Genomic DNA, 12,259 nt, shown 5'->3' on the forward strand with positions numbered 1-12,259 from the left:
AATTAATAGGTGAATTAAATTTCAATTAATGTCGATGGATAGGGCTCCAAAAAGGGGGCAAAAATAGTATTCATTATTACTGGCTGTGGGATAATTTTCCTCTACTGAGTTTAACAGAGGAGAATTCTCGTTTTAAGAATATTTCATCTCTAGTGAGTTTTGGAGATTCAAGCCATTATTCAACTAGACGTCAGTGGAAACAATTTTCCTAACCACCAGTGAAAGCTCCACTAATTACGAATCAGATTTGTAGTGGTACACGTAAGCTCGCAATATGCATGGTTAAACCTAAACATAGGTAACTCTAATTGCAATCAATTCCAGGTGCCTCGTTAACGTGACAACGAAATTAAGGGCTCCATTAAATTGCAGAAAGGCTTGCCTTTGTTGGCGAGTCTCTACTGATTTCAATGGGTATTTGCGGATTGCACGTCTCTTCTGGAGGTGCTTTTAGCTGAAGAATTTATTTTCATCACGTTTTTGGCTGCGTAGGGGTCTCTTGTTAAAATAAAAACCATTGAACAATAATTGAATTTTTTATTACATAAAAGGACGACCCATTTTGGCCCAATAATTCCTGAAATTCGGGGACTTTTCGTTTCGTAAAACTGCATTATTCCGTATTTTCAAAAATGAATGGGGCAAAACGTTTTTTTTTTCAATTTTTCAACACAAATTTTGAACAATAAATGAAATGATTAATTTAAAATTTTGGTTTTTTAAATGTGACATTTGTTGTTTTATGATTTTTTCATATGTTTCGCATGAATTTATATGGATTATTTATAACATTTCACGAGGGGGAATTGAGTGAATTAAATCCCCGATGAAGAAGCAAAAATAGATTGGAAAAAAAAAATTCACTGAATTTTCTCATTACATTTATTATTTCTGTCCGGCAATCTCACTCGGCAAACGAATGAAGACGGGAGGGATGGAAAAACCGCGTAACTCCGGTGTACACGGTGGTATGGAGTAATAAACTTGGTGCTCGGATAATCTTTAGTAAATCTCATGCGCAAATGGATGCTGTATCCTCCGGGGTATCCTCGGCTCGTGGTTTCCATTTTTTGCCTTTCCAATCGCTTATCGCAGGGTATTGTATCAATTTCATAAAATTTTATGGGGAATGTCATCATTACGCCGGGAGAATTATTATTGGGGATCATATAACAGAAATATTTTTTATTCGCAAATTATCTTTTTCATAGCAAAAGTATTTTTAAATCTCTTTTTAAATTATGACATAAAATATAATATAATGATACTTTAAATAGAATACTCGCAAATCAAGAATAATAATGAGAAAAACTTTTGTAACAAAATATTCTGAAATTTAAGAACAATTTAAAAATAATTTAAATTAATGATGGAAATTCATAATATAATAATTAATATTCTTGATCGAAAAATAACATAAAGTGTAATATAATAACATATATAAAATTCTAAATAGAATACTCTCAAGTCAAGAATAATAATGAGAAAAATATTTTTAATAAAATATTTTGAAGGTGAAGATCAATTAAAAATTAATTGAATTTATTATAGAAATTAATTATTAATATTCTTGAGTGGAAGGTGAAATAAAATAGATTTGAAAGACAATCACGTATGAAAAAATCATATAGAAATTCTATAGGATTTCCATATATGATATTCGGATATTTCTATACAAATATTTTCTATACGAATTATTTCTATACATGAATTTTGACATAAATTTTTGTTTTTATACGAAAGATGTCTAAACGCTCCCAAGAAAAACGTAGAGAAAGGTCGCAACTCCATACGAAATGTTTCTACAGATGTGGCAGTGCGTCGTATAGGATTAAAACTATAGAAATAATTTGTATAAAAAATATCCGTCTAGAAATATCCGAATATCATATACGAAAATCCTATAGAAATTCTATACGCAATCCGTATAGAAAATTTCTATACGATTTTTTCATACGTGTATAACCTATAGAACAACAATAATATCTTCAATAAAATATTTTTTCTGAAGACAATTTATCCACAAATCAGGATTTGAAATGAAATAGTGTTCAACTAATTAAGGAGCACCGAATTTACAAAACTGTGGCCAACAGAGCCCCCATTCCTCATTTAGAAGATACACAGAGAGAACCGAAGTTGGCTTGTATCAGAATTCCCTAACTACTTCACAATTCCAGAGAAACTCGGGTTAAACACATACCACGATTTTTTTTATTTTACTCTGTAACTAGACGTACTGTAAATAGATCCTCTCCAGTTAAATGAATTTTCGGTATCACTCGTGTCACCTCAATTCCCCGAAATAAATTAACTTCTCGGTGTTTTGTAAAATGGAGGGAGGGCCGGGAATAAAGGAAGCGAGGAGGAGAGAGAATTAATGCGAACTTCAAAGGCTCCTCCAGGGATATTTCCTTTCATCCTCTCACAAGCTCACTTTTGAGCGAATTCCACCTCCAAATTCACTCGAGAATTCTTCCACGGTCTCGGGTTCACGCGCCTCAGGTTGAATTTTTCATGGGAATCAATTAAATTCACCATTTCTCAGTGCCTTTGCTACACTAATTTAGAGGAAATTAAGGAAAGATTTATGAGATGATTTGATACAACACTGTTGGGAGCTTTGGGCCGAAATTTCCGGTACACTTCTTGGGATTTTTTATCACGTTGTAGTTCCGTGGGAATTTGAGAGAATTTCATCATTGAAAAATCAAAATTAAATGGAAAAATCAGTGACAACTGTACAATTGTGTTTTGAAAATTATCAGAAATTAGGAAAATTCAGGTAAATGTATTCTTGAATTTTTTATTGGTTAAAATTCAGCGCAATTTGGTACAGAATATTCATCTTTTCATTGGAAAAATCCAGGCGGAATTCTCATCTTCCTGCTGCGAAAAAAATTTAGAATTTCATTGAATTTTCAGCAAATGTTGAAATTTCATGATTTTAATGAAAAATTTGAAAAAACTTATGAATATTCAGCGTCGTTCATATTTCATTTGGCACAGAATTATTATTTTCATCACGCTGTGACGAAAAGTGAACTTTTCGGCACGCTCCGCGTGCCTAAAAGTCCCATTTCCGCCACATTGTGATGAAAAATATTGTTCGTAACTCGTGAAAAAATGTTTATTAGCTCGTGGGATTATATCATTCGCCTTCGGCTCGTGATATAAACCTCCCACTCGCCAAAAAACACTTTTTTGCACTCGTTACGAAATATACTATTTTTTAACCATTCGTTAATCATAAATAAATAATTAAAATTATTTAAACTTTCGGAAACCTGATTTTTTCAGGCATGAAATCGATTTCTGCTAAAATTCTGAATGTAAATAAATCTGTTACAACTCCGAACAAATGACTTTTGTGGTGGAAAATTGATTGGTTATAAATTATTCATTTTAATGTCATTATTAATTATTAATAATCAAAATAAAATAATTAATAATTGTTATTATTAATATTATTATTTTTGATTATTTATTTTAAATGCTCGTAATTTTCAAAAGTTGCAATTATTTAATTATTTCATCAATCTTCCCCCAAAAGTAAACTTTCTATTTTTTTTCAGAGTTTTAAAAGGTTTTCTAACGGTTCAATATTGAGATTCAAAACCAGACCTGCGAAGTTTAAATAATAAAATCATGGTAAAATGCCCGGAAACTTAAGTAACAAAAGTAGAGAAGCATTTCACTGGAGAAAAAATAGCTAAAATACCTGGATATCCTTAAATGAATTAAATCTCCACAAAATTTTAATTTTTCCCTAACACCGAACAGACCCGCAATCTCGATAGAGTTTTAAAGATTCCCTGAGATTCAAACTTTGTGGTTTACGATCATACCAGTCTCATTACAATTTTTTTACTACCCACTGGACGAAAAAAATCACTTTGAGTCTCCCCTCGATCCACCCAGACCTCGTTATCAAGCTCTTAACGACTTCCTCAGATACATTGGTCCATCGGAGATTTTACGACACGATATGACATGTCCTCGAGTGTCGGAATAAGAGGGAATCATTGGGGTCAAGGGGCTCGGATATCACGAGAGATTCACCTCTTGTGGACAAAGGGGTTGAAATAAAATAGTGAAAAGTTTACTGGCCCCGCAGTGTGCATGGAAAGAAAGTAAACGATGCTCCGAGACGTGTGGGATTACGACTTCCTTCTTATGCCCCATGAATTGCAAAAGCGTCTACGTTTATATTCAAAGATTCCCGTCTCGTTGTCGTCGGCTTTTCTTTTTTCACTCCTTTTTTGTCTTTTTTTTTAGCGGAAAAAGGGAAAATGCGTTGCCACAGTTGTAGAACTCTCAGGACAACTTCATACGATATTGAGACCACGCGTTTTGCCCCAGCAGCGGTCCCTAAATTAATAAATTGTTTTTATTTTACGGTAAATTTCGTGTTTTTTGAAAATTCTTTTTCAGTTTAATTCTGTAATTATTGAGTAATATATTTTTTTGTTTTGACCAAATGAAAAGTGATTTTTAGATTCAGTCATTGAAGTTTTCAGATGATGCGGCTCTGATTGGGGAGAGTGGAGAAGAACTGCAAAAGATGCTGAACAATCTCGAAAAATGGTCAGACTCAAATTTTATGGCGGTAAGCGTAGAAAAGACAAAAATTATGGTTTTCAGAAATGGTGGCAAGAGGAAAGGAGAAAACTGGCTGTATAAAAATACAGAAATTGAAGTCGTCAAAGAGTTTAAATATCTTGGATGTTGGCACACTTCAGGGAACCGATATAACAAACACACAGAAAAAGCGGCTGGGAAAACACAGCAATTAATTAATAAAGTATGGGGAGAAACAAGAAGGGCAGGAGTAACGAACCTGAAGAGAAGGATCTACTTCATGGACTCAACGGTGAAGGCGGCGACTATGTATGGAGTAGAGATATGGGGCTGGGAAAGAAGAGAAAGAATAGAAAGAGTACAGAGTAGGTATGTGAAATCCTGTACGGGCCTGGCAAAAAAACACACCAGGATATATTTGGCGATTGGAAGCAAATAAAAGAAGTATCGAGATCGAAGCGAGGAGAAGGGCTGGGTCGTTCCTGATGAAGGTATGCTTCATGGGAGAGAATAGATGGCCGAGAAAATGCTTAAAGGAAGAAATAACGAATATAAGAAACGGCAACCCGACTAGATGGGGAAAAAGTTTGAAAGGAGCACTGGAACGAGTTGGAGATGGTGAACTATTAGAAATGCTGAGTGAGGGAAGAGAGCTGGGGGAAGTCGAGCAAAAGCTCAGAGAGCTGGAGAAAACAGCAACGGATCAAGAGATACAGACTGGCTGGGAGAAGGCGGATAGATCGAACTACTGCAGTTATTTCTTGAACATCAAAACTGGAACAGAAATAGAGAAGTACTGACACAGGAAAGGACTGAAGGCTTGGCAAAAAGAGACTTGGGCTAGATGGAGATGTGGCAATGCAGTGAGAGAGGGTAAAGGCAACTATATGGATACCAAATGCCGGGCATGCAATGACTCTGTAGAATCTATAGAGCACGCAATAAGCTGCGAGCTGGTGATGAGAAGACTGAAAGCAACAGATAGAGACTGGTGGACAGGCTAGAGAGGAAAGACAAATCAAAGAAGCTGGACGAAGAAGTTAATAAATGCCCCAGCGGGAGAAGTAAATGTACCGTTGTGTGTAGAACTAGCTTAGATAGAAAGGGTGCTGAGAGATTACAGCGAAAAGAAATTTTAAGAAACTAGAAATTGCGAAAGTGCTCAAATTGTGATACTGTGATATTACCATCATTTGTTACACCCTAAAGCCATTATTGACAAAAAAAATTTATTGGAGTGTTATGGAGATATTTGTTGACTGGCTTGTGTAGATGTAAAACTGTAGCAGTAGCATCAAGGAAATAAAATATTCTATTCTATTCATTGAAGTTCTTGAGTTAAAAAAAAGAATTAGAAATTCTATAATTTATAATTTTATGATCCTAGAAATAATTTTTTCAGTTTCATATTCAATTCATTAATTTTCAGAATGTTCCGGAAATTTAAACAATTTCAAAGCCTGAATTTTTTTCAGAATTTTCCGGATGAAATTCAATTCAGTAGCGAAGTGGTAAAGCGGTTTAAGTCGACTTATCTCCTAGTTGAGTTTTTGAGGAGTGTTTCCGAATCCAAGGGAGATAGCGAAATTTTCGTAATTACATTTGTTGTAGCTTTGAGTCGGCTTTACAAAAAAGGTTGTAACAAAAATTTTGCTATCTCCCTTAGATTCCGAGATATTCATTGAAAACTGGTCAATAGTCGAAATTGTACCGTTTTACCACTTCGCTACTGAATTAAAAAATTACTGTAAAAAATTTCAACTAAAAAAATATCCCTCATAGTGAAAATAAATACAGAATACGTCCCGAAAACAATCACAAATCATCCAATTCAAATAACAAAAATGATTATTCCCGACACACAAACGTAATGTGTTAGTCGATGCAGAAGTAACGAGTACACTATTCCCCTACGAATTGCAAACGTGTCATACCTCCCGCATCCACCGGATCATTGTGTTATGGTCACCCCCTCCCCCCNTACGAATTGCAAACGTGTCATACCTCCCGCATCCACCGGATCATTGTGTTATGGTCACCCCCCCCCCAACCCACGCACACTAATCCATAAATACTTTATCGCCTGCTTTGTATTATCATCAACCTATAAAATATGTATAACAAAGGATCCAGAACGGCATACCCCACAATGGTTAATATCTCCCACGTTACATCAAAGGGTCGGGGTGCACATGCAAATTTGATGGTAAATTGGTCAAAGGTATGGTTATGAAAACTATCTTATAAACTTTTATCAAGAGCATGATCCTCCTTTATAATGTAATAGTGTCGGGGTACACGGGGAGGTACATGCTGTGTATCATGTGTATACTTTGCCGTGAGGGTTGACATTGCATCCCAACTGTTGAAAGAAAAAAAAACAATTCTCTGAAATGAATGAAATTAATTGAATGAAGTTTCCTCTTACTGATTATGAAATTTAAAAAATTCATTCACTTGTAATTAATTTTTAGTTCACAGACGCAATAGTCTCATCAGAGAATTGAATAGCTCTTTGCACGTAAAAATGAAAATGAAATAAAATAGTTTGTAATTGACGATGAAGTGATGCAAACGATGAATGAAAAATTTTATTATTTCATCCCGAAAATTTCTCGATTGTGTTTCGTTCCGAATGATGCACTAGACTCTGGATTAATGCAAATTCTATGGTAAATTTGTCAAAGGTATGACTATGAAAACTATCTTATAAACTTTTATCAAGCGCATGATCCTCAATTATAATGTAATAGTGTCGGGGTACACGCGGAGGTACATGCTGTGTGTCATGTGTATACTTTGTCGCGAGGGTTGACATTACATCTCAACTATTGAAAAAAAAAAATTCTCTGAAATGAATGAAATTAATTGAATGAAGCTCTCCCCGATTATGAGATTAAAAAACTATTCATTCACTTGTAATTAATTTTTATTTCACAGACGCACTAGTCTCATCAGAGAATTGAATAGTTCTATGCACGTAAAACTGAAAATAAAATAAAAGTAGTTGGTAATTGACGATGAAGTGATGCAAACGATGAACGGAAAATTTTAGTATTTCGGTCCGAGTGATGCATCAACTCTGGATTCATGCAAATTCAATGGTAAATTTATCAAAGGTATGACTATGAAAACTATATTATGAACTTTTATCAAGCGCATATGGCCCTGCATCATAATGTAATGCATAGTGTCGTGTACACGCGCAGGCATGCTGTGTATCATATATATACTTTGCCACGAGGGTTGACATTGTATCCCAACTATAAAAAAACAATTCCCCCAAATAAAGGAAATGAATGAAGTTTCCTCTTACCGATTACGAAATTAAAAAACTCTTCATTCACTTCTAATTAATTTTCATTCCACAGACGCACAAGTTTCATCACAGAATTGAATAGTTCTTCGCACGTAGAAATGAAAATAAAATAAAAAAAGTTTGCATTGACAATGAAGTGATGCAGGCGATCAATGTAAAATTTTATTGTTTCATCCCGAAGATTTCTCGATCGTACTTCGTTCCGAAAGATGCATCAGACTTTTGATTCAAAAAGCCCCCCAATGGCTCGAGCGAGGCAGTGTGTACGACTGGCGCACATGCAAATCAATGGTAAATGTATTAAAGCTATGAAAACTATCGTATGAGCTTTTATCGAGCGCATGATCCTCCACTATAATGTAATAGTGTCGGAGTACACGCGCAGGCATGCTGTGTATCATATATATACTTTGCCACGAGGGTTGACATTGCATCCCAACTATAAAAAAACAATTCCCCCAAATGAATGAAATGAATGAAGTTTCCTCTTACCGATTACGAAATTAAAAAACTCTTCATTCACTTCTAATTAATTTTCATTCCACAGACGCACAAGTCTCATCACAGAATTGAATAGTTCTTCGCACGTAGAAATGAAAATAAAATAAAAAAAGTTTGCATTGACAATGAAGTGATGCCGGCGATGAATGGAAAATTTTATTGTTTCATCCCGAAGATTTCTCGATCGTACTTCGTTCCGAAAGATGCATCAGACTTTTGATTCAAAAAGCCCCCCCAGTGGCTCGAGCGAAGCAGTGTGTACGACTGGCGGTCGACGCCCGGTCTCCACTAGGATTTCCACCGCGCCACTACCACTGTAAAATCCACCACCACTATCACCCCAACTTACGGACGCCAGGAGCAGGGTGGGGGTGCTCAGCTATTTCCAAAACCCCTGTACCCCTTCCACCTTTTTAACACGGATGTGCTTGCATTGGGGCGCCACTTGCGCGCACCCTGCAACGCAGGGCACAACTGGCATTATAAGGTTACAGGGTACTCTCTCCTTCTCTCTCTCCTCTCCCCGCTGCTGTATCATCCCGCAGTCGCGTCGCCTGCCGTATCCACTCGCGCGCAAGTCCAATGATTCTACGCGTCTTTCCACTCACTTGTAAATGTGTACAACGTAAATCCCGAGGGTCTCAACTTTTTTGTACTTCGGGGGGTGATACTTTCACACATTTGGTCGGTGTTTTTTTTTCTTCGCGGGGAGTTTTTTCGTCGCAGTAATTATTGAAGAAGGGAGCTGGCGGATTGTGGGGGCGTGGGGTCATTAGAGAATAAAAAGTTGAGAAAATTTTGAGAATACTATTTATTCATTTTTTATTAAACATTAGAACTTTATTCGCGAGATTTATTCGCTGTAAATGCAACGTAATATGTACACAAGTGCTGTATGTAATTGAAATAGAATTTTTTATGAGAAAATTGTGATGGAAATTTTTTTTATGACAAAATTTTATAATCCAGAACAGAATAAGATTCAAATTGGAAAAATTTGAATGATTGTAAATAGAATTCGCAATGTATTACGTTTTTCAATCGTTTTTTCATTAATAGATAACGAGAAATTCGTTTTTGGAAAAATTTTGAATGTTTTTGAATCTATTGTAAAGTTAAAATTCTTAATTTAGAGTAGTAATTTGATGATTCATCAATTTTTGTTTGTTCTGTGGGATTGATTGGCTTCATTATTTGAATATACGTTTATTTAATTGTAGACAGACATTTTCGTTACGATAAGTGCCTCAATAGATGATAGAAATGATTTCATTCTGATTATTCGATAACGACGTAATGAGAAATAAATTCAACTCCTAAATGAACCTCGAGTTTTATTTCATTAATCATTTCCAAAAATACCAAGCAAAGAATTTTAGTCTTTTTTCATTAAGCATTAATGTGGTAATTAAATATCATTGATGGATTATTCATTTTGGTCGATCAATTGTACATGAAAAAGAATTTTACTTTTCAGCGGTAGCAACTTCACAATTTTTCTATGAATGCTATAATAGCAAGTGGATTTCATTTTATTTTGAGTTCAAATATATTTTCTCATGCTTAAAAAGGAAAGTCCAGTCCATATTTCAATAAATTTCAATAATAAAAGATTATAAATATCCAATATAAAATTGTAAAGCTGTGAATATATGAATTACAATCATAATTTCATTATGACAGGCTCTTTAAAGTATTTCTGCTTTTATTATTGCACCAAATAATCCAAAAACAGCAAATCTTTGTAACTTAATCAATTAATTCATAAAATGTTAATAATTATAACCGCAATTTCAGATGTAGCATACATAAAGTACATTATGAATAATATAAATAATTTTTTTCCTGAAAATCTTACAAAAAAAAATTTATTCTATTTCTTTGAGTTCAAAAAAAATTTCTCATGGTTGGAAATCGATGAATTTAGTTCAAAGTTTAATAAATTTCAATAATAAAAAATTACAAATATTCAATTTAAAAATATAGACCTGCAAATATGTGAATTACAGCCACAATTTCTTTGAAGCAGCAGTTTCTTTGAAATATTCTGTATTTATTATTGCCTCAAACAAGCAAAAAACAGAATAATTTATGAATAATTTATTCCTAAAGCCTTGATTATTATGGCCACAATTTCCTAATAATAGAGTTTCAAAAACTGCTGAGGTGAGAGAGTCATATTGGCAATTTCAGTAGTAAAGGTACGCACAAAACCAACTCATGCGCCAATAGTTGAACTCATCGACAATCAATTAACGTCAGTCCTCCTCGGAAAGAATGAAACTCCTGAAAACAGGAGATAATTCGAACGATTCAATATAAGTAAACACTCTTTGCGGGATTAAGAAAGTTGAATCGAGTTTTAACTCAAGCTTTCGGGGAGAAAACCCGGAGAAAAGCGTTCAACTGGCAACTGTAAGCTCGGGGCTTCTTGTTTGGACAGTATTACAAGAATAACTGTACTATAATTTCCGAGAGAAAGACAAACTCCGGTGAAAGATTGTTATCAAATATTAACAGTTGCTGAATGCATTTCTGTAAATAACGCAAGGCAAATTTTCTTTAGAGCGACTCCCTCGAAATCATGATTATTACATTTTAATTAATTGAAGAAATTATTTTTTAACATATATTTCAATTTTTTATTGATTAAACATAATGAAGAATTGTTGATAAACTAATTGTTCATTATTTTAGTAACAATTATTATAATGCATACATGTTATGTAATTAATAATAAAAATAACTTGAAAGGAAATAAAAAATAACAATGAAGAAAGTGCTTTTAAATAAATTTTTAAAATTAAAATTAAAAATTTATTTCCATTTTCTGTTGATTGAAAATAATGAACAATCATCAATAAAATAATTATTCATCATGTTAATGATAATTATTATTGTAAATTAATTTTATTAATTGACAATGAAAGTTATTTGAAGGACGTGAGGAAAAAAATAAAAAATGCCATTCTCTGGATTTTATCAAATTTTCTTCAGAACGACTCCTTTAAAATCATGATTATTACATACTCATCAATTGTATAATTAAAAAATTAAAGCGGAAATCTAATTTCTCATCAATTAATTAAAGAAACTATTTTTCAAAATGTATTGTAGTTTTCTATTGATTAAAACCAATAAACAATTATTGATAAAATATTGTATATAATTGCAATAATAATTATAATCATCAATAAATGTTATGTAGTCCTAATAAAAATAATTTGAAAGCAAATAAAGGAATATAATGAAACGTTTTTAAAAAAATAAATTAAACAATTGAAATTAAAAATTTCTTTTCATTTCCTGTTGATTGAAAATAATAAATAATCATCAATAAAATAATTATCCATCACTTTAATGATGATTACTATAACAGATTGAATTAATTAATTGATGATAAAAATAATTTGAAAGGACGTCAGGAAAAAAAAGTAGTATTTCGCATTTTATTAATTGAAAAAAAAGTTTTAAAGAATTAAAGAATAAAAAGAATGAATGAGATGGAAACGTCATCAATCTGTGGATTGTTTACTCTCCAGAAATTTCCTCGAACATCGTCTGATCCAAAAACATCATCATCAGTTCTGTTTAACACAGTCACCCGTTAGACACCACTAGTGTCCAGAGTGACGCGTAATTCTCCGTCTCGACTGCAATTACGGCGTCTTCCGTATGTCCGTCCCTCTCATTCCCATTGTCGTAAGCCCCGTCCAACCGCATTACCCCGTCTCCCTCGCACCCGATCTCCATCGCCTATCCACCGCACTCTCATTCTCTCCCTCTTCCTCATGGCCACACGGCGACCTTCTCCCCCTCCTTCTCCACCCGTAGCCTTTTCACCGTGCGGCTCACAAA

Source organism: Diachasma alloeum, unplaced genomic scaffold (assembly GCF_001412515.2).
Source record: "Diachasma alloeum isolate Michigan unplaced genomic scaffold, Dall2.0 Dall_scaffold_00364, whole genome shotgun sequence".
Lineage (NCBI taxonomy): Eukaryota > Metazoa > Arthropoda > Insecta > Hymenoptera > Braconidae > Diachasma > Diachasma alloeum.